This window comes from Orcinus orca, chromosome 13, assembly GCF_937001465.1.
Source record: "Orcinus orca chromosome 13, mOrcOrc1.1, whole genome shotgun sequence".
In the NCBI taxonomy this organism is placed as follows: Eukaryota; Metazoa; Chordata; class Mammalia; order Artiodactyla; family Delphinidae; genus Orcinus; species Orcinus orca.
The window spans coordinates 76,478,293-76,486,836 of NC_064571.1; positions in this window are offsets into that span (position 1 = coordinate 76,478,293).

The following is an 8,544-nucleotide window of genomic DNA, read 5'->3' on the forward strand; positions in this document are numbered from 1 at the left end:
TGGAGAGATCTGGCTTGCCAGGCCCAGCAGGGGTTGGGTGTGTGTCTGTATTTATGTGTCTATGTCTATCTGTATATGTGTGTCTGTGTGTCTATTTGTGTCTGTGTCTGTGTGTGTCTGTGTATGTCTGTGTCTGTCTGCATATGTGTGTCTATATCTGTGTGTCTGTGTGTATCTGTGTGTGTGTGTGTTTGTATGTGTCTGTGGTGTGTCTATGTGTGTGTCTATCTATGTATGAGTGGCTGTCTGTGTCTGTGTCAATCTGTGCCTGTGTGTCTTCTGTATCTGCGTGTCTATGTGTCTGTGTGTTGGGGCCGGCTCACCTCCCACGCCCACCCTCCTGGGAGAGGTATGCCCTAAACAGGGCACCTGCTGTGGCTATGAGAGGAGGGGAGGGGAAGGCTGGCTCTGTGTCCGTCTAGGAGGAGGGGGAGCCCACTCTCTGGAGACCTGATGCCCCAGGGCCCTTGCCCTGCTCTCTTCCCTCCCACCACAATCCAGACAGGGCTCCAGCTCTCCTGGGTGCCCACAGGGCCTGAGGGCACACATGATCCTTACAGCTGTGAAGGATTCTGTGGGCTTCAAGGTTTTTGCTACTCACAGTGTGGTCAGGCACCAGTAACGTTAGCATTTCTTGGAAGCTTGTTGGAAACAGAGAATCTCAGGCCCCAACCCAGCCCAGGCCCCTACAGACTCAGAATCCAGGGGTCAACACGATCTCCAGGTGATTTGTTTGAACATAAAGTCCGAGAAGCACTGCTTGTCCTCACCTTATGTTGGAGGAAGGATGGTGGCCATGGGTTGATGGAACGTGTGCTGTAGCCAGGTTACAGCTTTCCCCGGCCTCTGCTGACCATCGTGTGGTCTGGGCAGCGTCTCCCTCTGCCTCAGTTTCTCATCTATGCATCGGGGCATTAGCACTGCCTCCGTCACTGGGGTATTGCGAGTTAAGTGAGCTGTCGCGTGTCAAGTGTTTACAACAGAACCTGGCACGTGGTAAGTACCTGGAAACTCTTAGCTGTCATTCCTAAGTGAAGGGTCGTCCAGCCTCGCCTTGCCCCACCCCTCCCAGCAACACGCGTGCACGCAGGACGGGGGAACAGCATCTCATGCTGAGACTGTCCTGAGGGAGAGCGCCCTCTTGTGGCTCCTGGAAGCTGGGTCTGAGGTGACACAGGAGTCTCTCCCTTGTCACAGAACAGCCTTCAGTTCTTGGAAATTACTCTCTGACCAAGTTTTCCTGTATTCAGGCTGTTCTAGTCCCCAGAACCCCATAATTTCTGCAGGTCCCGGCTGCCTTCCTGAGAGCCGGCCTCTCAGCGCACATGGGTTTGCCTAAGCCCTTCTTAAGGGACACTCCCAAGGCCAGGACGCTGAGCCAGGGGTGGTCTTCAGTCCTGCTGGTTCTGCGGCCAGGCCAGTCAGATGGCTGCAGGGTAAGGCCCTCTGCAAAGGTGCTGCCACCAAGGTGTCTCAGGTCCAATGGATGCTGAGCTGCCCAAGATGGTCCATACAGCATGGTGAGGGTGTAAAGCACCCTGGCATCCTGGCCAGCACGCGAGGGGAGACCAGGGGAAGGCAAAGCCCTTCAGCGGGATCCCCAGAACCATGAGAGGGTGGCCCAGCAGACCCCTCGCATCTCCATGAACCAACAACAGCCAATGTCCCTGGTGACGGGTAGGAGAGGGCAGATGGTGGCGGCTCATCCCCAATGGAGAACGTTCCACAACGTCTTGACTGCAATTGGATTTTTTAAACTTTTGGCTAAAGTTCTTGGAATTCAAGCAAAGTAACTAAGTCCTTAGAAATAATAATACCAATGACAGGGATTATAATAATAGGATTAATAAGTAACCGTTTGAGGACTTATGTGTTAGTTACTATTAAGTTCTTGACATGCATTACCTCATCCAATTCTCACAAAAAGCCTGAGCAAGGTGTGATTGTGGCGGAGACAAAAGGTGTCTGTTACTGAGAGTCTTATCCAGATGCCACCTCCCCTTCACCCCTTTCCGGAGCAATTCTGGGTTTGCCCACTGGACCGCAGACTCTTCTTTGTGATCATTAGTGGAGAGGAGAATTGAAAGGAGCCAAAAGGCTAAGTTGATTTACATTTTAAAAAGTCCTGAAGCTTCTCCCAGAAGAAAACAACTTGTCCAGAAGGACAGAGGAGAGGTCCAGAGAGAAGCGGGTATGAGAGGAGATTGAGAGAAGAGAGATTTGAGAGAGGAGCTACCACGAGGACAGGGCTCTGGGGAATCTGCTGGGGAAAGAGGATCTTCAGGGAATTTTTCTTGTGTTTTGCACTATTGCTCCCTTTTGCCACCTCTCTGGGGGATTTATGTACATATTGACATTTCCTTTCAAGATTTTTTTGAGCTGGAGTTATCCATCTTCTAGAGGCAACCCAGAACTGAGCTAGAAGTGAGTCGGCCCACTTTTGTTTGCATTACACTATGACTAGCTCCACCACTCAGAGATAAGGACACAGAGATTAGAGAGTTTAAGTAAAGGGCCTAGGGTGACACTGCCAGTAAATGTTGAAACCAGCATCTAGTGAACACTCTGTGCTGGAGACAGCAGCCACCTACCACACTGGCTCAGAGGAGCCTGAAAACTCGGTGCTATTTCCAGGGTCCTCCAGCGGAGGGTCTTCTAATTGCCCAGGTCACACAGAGAAGTGACTCCAGAACCCTTGGGCTGTGAATACTGTGTTGTTCACTCCCTTCCTTGAAGTGGGTTTCCCAAATTGTCCCCTCATCCCCTTGTCCCTCCTCAGTGAATCACCTGCTCCCTTCTAGAAGCAGGCCTCTGCGTGAGCTTCTCTAACCAGGCAGTATCTGTCTTTAAAGCCAGCAGGTGCCTGCCGTGGCTAATGAGGGGCCAGCAGGCCTGGCAGAGCGCTGTCGGAACAGGAAGTACTGCCAAAATCATTCACTCCCTCCGCAGTCATTTCTTGAGCTCACACTGGGAAAACAGCACTCCCTGGAGGCGACTTCCCTTTCCCTCTGAAACTCTCCGTGACTTAAAGTTCTAGTGTCATAAAATAAAACTAAGCAGGTCATTGACACCTTTACGTTTTTACTTTATCCCAAGTGGCAGAAGGGCTGCCAGCAAAGCAATATTGAAAACCTTGGACTGTAGGAAAGATGTACCTGACCAGAAAGAAGTGGGGGGGTGAGGGTGGGAGCTGGGTGCTTTATATTTTTTGTCACATAATGATTCAAACATAAGAAAAATATAGAGAGAATAATATCTGCCACCAGCTTTGCCAATCTTTGAATACCCCGTGTTTAGTTCAAATTATTTTAGTTCAGATGAAACTCCTGTGTACCCCTCCCCAATCCTGTTCCCCACCCTCCCTCCCTCAGATATGATGTACTTACAAATTTACTACGTATGAATGTGTCCTAAAGAATAGTTGGTGGAGTTTTGCATGTTTTAAATTTTTACACGAATAGTATTATACTTTACATAACTTCGGCAACTTGCTGTTCTCACTCAATGATATGTCTTTTGAGACATAGCTATTGATCATTCACTTTACCTGTATAATATTCCACTGTGTAAATATTTACCCGTTGTCCTGTTGTTGGGCATTTGGTTTATTTCAAGTTTTTTCTGATACAAACCATGCTGCAGTGACAAGTGCTGCAATTGGACAGGCTGATGTGTTCACGTGGAAGGGTGTCTAGGATGTCCACCTGTGTCATGGGAAAGAGCTTTCCATATGACAAAAATCCTGGGTTTCATTTCAAGTTTCGAAATTGCAGCCAAGGGCAAATGAAGTGTGCACCGTGACTCTGCCTCCTGTTTCTGCCTGGGGAGCTCCATGTCCTAGGTGAGTGACTGTGGCCCCCTTTCCAAGAATATGGTCCTGACAACACCCTACATCCAGACTCATATACGGACCCCACATATATAGAACCCAGTGTGAATCACTTATCTTGTCTGTTTTCCCTTTTGGATTTATAGTTGGAAATATTGACATTCTGGAGTGTTCTGATGATTCATACTTAGTGTGATGGTGAGAGAGTCCGGAGGGAGGGCACGACTGTTTAGAGAAGGAGAAATGGAATTATTAGGTGGAAGTCAGGAGGACTGACATTCCATTCAGCCATTTCTGGGTAATAAACTACCCAGCAAAGATTTATTATTCTCTCAGTTCTGTGGGTTCCTCTGTTGGCGTCTCCTGGGCTTGCTCATGTGGTTAATTTCATCTGGAAGATTCGCTGAGCAGAAAGAGCTTCTTGATTGCATGTCTAGAGGTTGGTGCCGGTTGTCGACTGGGTTGCCTTGATTCCCCTTCACTTGCTCTTTCACCCTCCAAGAGGCTAACCCAGCCAATTTGCACGGTGGTCCTGGGGCAGCATTCCAAGAGCGTGGAAGCAGATGCTGTAAGGACTATTGTGGGCGGGGCCAAAAACTCACGTAGCATCACTTCTGCCAAATTCTACTGGCCAAAGCAAGTCACGGGGCCGATCCAGATTTAAGGAGAGGACTAGTTGTCACTCCCTCTTGTTAGAAGGGAGAGCAAGCCATGGGATATTGCAAAATCACATGGGACAAATTGCTTCAACTGTCTTCGAAAATGATCTTGCATGATTGAGCAACATGGGCAGATTAGAAATCTAACGTTGAGGTTTTAGCCAGAGTCTTCTGTGTAATTTCCAAAATAGGCCAAGATGGTATAATTCTCATCACCCTGGCTTTCCTGACTAGAAAGAGGTTCACTGAGGGAGAGTTTTTAAATTATTGATGCTTCTGGCATTTCTCTTCACCTGAAAATCCAATAAAGAATCTACCTTCAACCTTTGTGAATTAATTATTTAAAGAATTTGTTTTTAAGGTCTCAGTGTGGATGGTGCATTATGCTAGGTGCTGGGGATACAGCACTGGACAAAACAGATATAGTCCCTAAGTATTTTGGAACTTTCATCCCATGGAAGGGAGACAGGTATTAAACAATTAATTATACAGTTAAAGATTTAATTACAATGGTATTAAGTGTCCTAAGAGAAGTAAGTCATGCGAGGAAGAAATATAAGTTGGGGGCCCTGGCCTGGTGTTGGAGTCATGGGAAACTTCCTTGAGTAAGACATGTGAGCTAATTTTTGAGGAATAAGTAGGCATTATATAGGGTAAGGGCATGGGGGAGGGTGGTAAAAAGGAATATTTCAAGCAGAAGAAACAGTGTACTAAGGCCCTAGAAAGGGAAGAAGCCTGCATGTCTGAGGAACTGAGAAATAAATAGAAGACAGGGGAGAGTTGATCACATGAGACAGGAGAACAAACAAGAGCCAGGAGATCATGCAGGACCTTGAAGACCATATAAAGGATTTTCCTGGACTGAATTGTGTCCCCTGCCAATTCATATACTGAAACCCTAATCTCCCCAATGTGACTGTATTTGGAAATAGGGCCTTTAAGTAGGTAATTAAGGTTAAATGAGGTAACATGCGTGGGGCCCTAATCCAACGTGATTGGTGTTCTTATATAAGATGAGGAAGAGACACCAGGAGACAGCATGGGCTTGTACAAGGAAAGGCCAAGTGAGGACGCACAGCAAGAAGACAGCCACCTCCAGGTCAAGGAGAAAATCCTCACTAGGAACCAAACCTGCCAACACCTTGATCTTGGACTTGCAGCCTCCAGAACTGTGAAAAAATTAATTTATGTTGTTTAAGCCCCCCAGTCTGTGGTATTTTGATATGGTAACCCTAGCAGACAAATAAAGCATATGAAATACTGAGATTTATGTTCTTAAAAGACCATCCTGATTGTTGTGTGCCTGATAGACCCAAGGAATACAAAACGTTATTTGGGGACGTCCCTGGCCATCCAACGGTTAAGACTCTGCACTGTCAACGCAGGGGATACGGGTTCAGTCCCTGGTCGGGGAAGTAAGATCCTGCATGCAGCATGGTGCAGCAGTTAAGAATCCGCCTGCCAATGCAGGGAACATGGGTTTGATCCCTGGTCCAGGAAGATCCCACATGCCGTGGAGCAACTAAGCCTATGCGCCACAACTACTGAGCCTGTGCTCTAGAGCCCACGAGCCACAACTACTGAGCCTGCATGCCACAATTACTGAAGGCCACGTGCCTAGAGCCCGTGCTCTGCAACAAGAGAAGCCACCACAATGAGAAGCCCACGCACCGCAACAAAGAGTAGCCCCCGCTCACCTCACTAGAGAAAGCCCATGGGCAGCAACAAACACTCAACACAGCCAAAATAAATAATTAATTTTTTAAAAGAAAACTTTAAAAAAGAAATTCAGCCATAAAGAGGAGAAGAGAGATGGGCAATAGACATAGAGGGAAAGGGGGTGAAGTTTTGTTTCTTTGGTCTTTTTTTTCCAAGAAAGTCTAAGTTTGGGGTTCTTAAAGTGAAAGAAACGTAAACATTTTAAAACTCTGATGGAAAGGGTCCCACATAAAGGTAAGTGCTAGAGATGTGCTAGAGAGAAGACCTGAGTAAAAGCATCAGGTCCTACCGGAAGAGGCAGGAGGCACTGGGGCCAACCCACAGGTGCTTTATGAAAGAGAACGAATGGATGAAATTAATGTATAGATGAGAAAATGAATTAATGAAAATCAACACCCGTGATGCTCTAACCTATGTTATTTAGAGTCTGTAGGGTGGCTGCCATCCATTTCCAGCTCACACCCACATAACCAAGGGAATCTATCCAGAAAGCAAGCTTGTTTTTCATTCTCCTCCTTCTGCTGGTCACTTAGCGTCCTCCCTACAGCCACTGGTGCAACTGTGCTGGGAGCCGTGGGGTTTCTTTCTGGGCTACCCACTTTCTGTGCCCTCTGGTCCTGCTTGCACTCAGAGATGCCCCCTCCCATCTCACTGTGGAGTGCTGCTGGCCTGCTCAACCTTATGATCTGGTGATTCTGATAGGACTCAGTTCACGATGGGCAGTGTCAGCCACATCGTCACTTGATGTCCTGTGCTCAGAAATCCTGTCTGTTCCAGGGCCCAGAAACATACCAGAAGTTGTTTCTCAAAAGGCATTTAGTTCTCTGGCCCAGAGGGCATGGCCTCGCTCCAGAGCTGCAAGGATCTTCACTGTGATTCTCCCACTGGGACCAGCCACAACTCTACATGACATGTTTTCCCACCACCGATACTTCCATCACCACGGGGCCTACTGGACCATATGGCCCAAGTGGCAGGAGGTGCTTGTGGCTGCAGCCAGGGCCCGCTGCAGAGCCCTTCATGTTATCCAGTGCACAGGCCTGGTGCAACCCAGCCAGTCTTTCCATCCCTCTGGTGACACATGATGCCCAATGTAAGTGGCCGCAAGAAGGGGGTGAACATGGAATTTTAACAGCTCCCCCACCTCACGTGCTCAATCCTCAGAAGCTTGCTAAACCCTTACCACTTCCCTGTGAAGTAAGGCTCAACCTCCTTGTCTTACAGATGAGGAGACTGAGGCACACAGAGCTGAAGAAACTTGTTCAAAAATGCTCCACAGTGCGAGACAGAACCAACAAGAATACTGACCAGATGCCTCAGACCAGGCAAGAGAATCTTTTAGAAACAGGGTGAGTGGAGTAGAGAGGAGTAGAGAATGATCGTGGGTGCCTGTGATGGTTAATTTCATGTGTCAACTTGGCTGGACTGTGGGATGCCCAACAGCTGGTAAAGTATTATTTCTGGGTGTGTCTGTGAGGGTGTTTCTGGAAGAGATCTGCATCTGAATCTCAGTAGACTGAGTGAAGGAGGTCACCCTCACTAACGTGGCATCATCCAATCTGTTGAGTGTCTAAATGGAATATATATGTGTGTGTGTGTGTGTGTGTGTGTGTGTATACACACTATTGGGGGTCTAAATGGAATATATATACTATATATATAGAATATAGAATATATAAAAATAATATATATAGTATATAGAATATATATACTATACTATATATATATACTATTGAGGGTCTAAATGGAATATATATATATATATATATATAGAGAGAGAGAGAGAGAGAGAGAGAGAGAGTTGGGTCACGTGATTATGAAGGCTGAGGATACATATAATAGATAGTCTAATTTGGGTTAGATGTATCACTACGCAGCTTTATCTTTTGAAGTGTTTTCCTAACAGGACCCTGCTCAATGCTGTAAGCTTTAGATGTTATCACTGTGCAGCAGTTGCTATCTATGTGTGGTTTAGAGGTGACCTTAGTCCTGAGATCAGCAGCCAGCAGGCTGGAGACCCAGGAGAGCAATGATGTAATTCCAGTCTGAAGGTCAGCAGGCTTGATACCCAGGAAAAGCTAATATTTCAGTTTGAGTCCAAAGGCAGGACAAACGGATGTCCCAGCTCGAAAGCAGTCAGGCAGGAGGAGTTCCCCCTTATTTGCAGGAGGGTCAACCTTTTCGTTATATTCAGGCCTTCACCTGACTAGATGAGGCCCACCCCCATTGGGGAGGGCACTCTGCTTTACTCAGCCTAAGGATTGCAATGTTAATCTCATCCAGAAACAGCCTCACAGACACACCCAGAATAATATTTGACCAAATGTCTGGGCACCA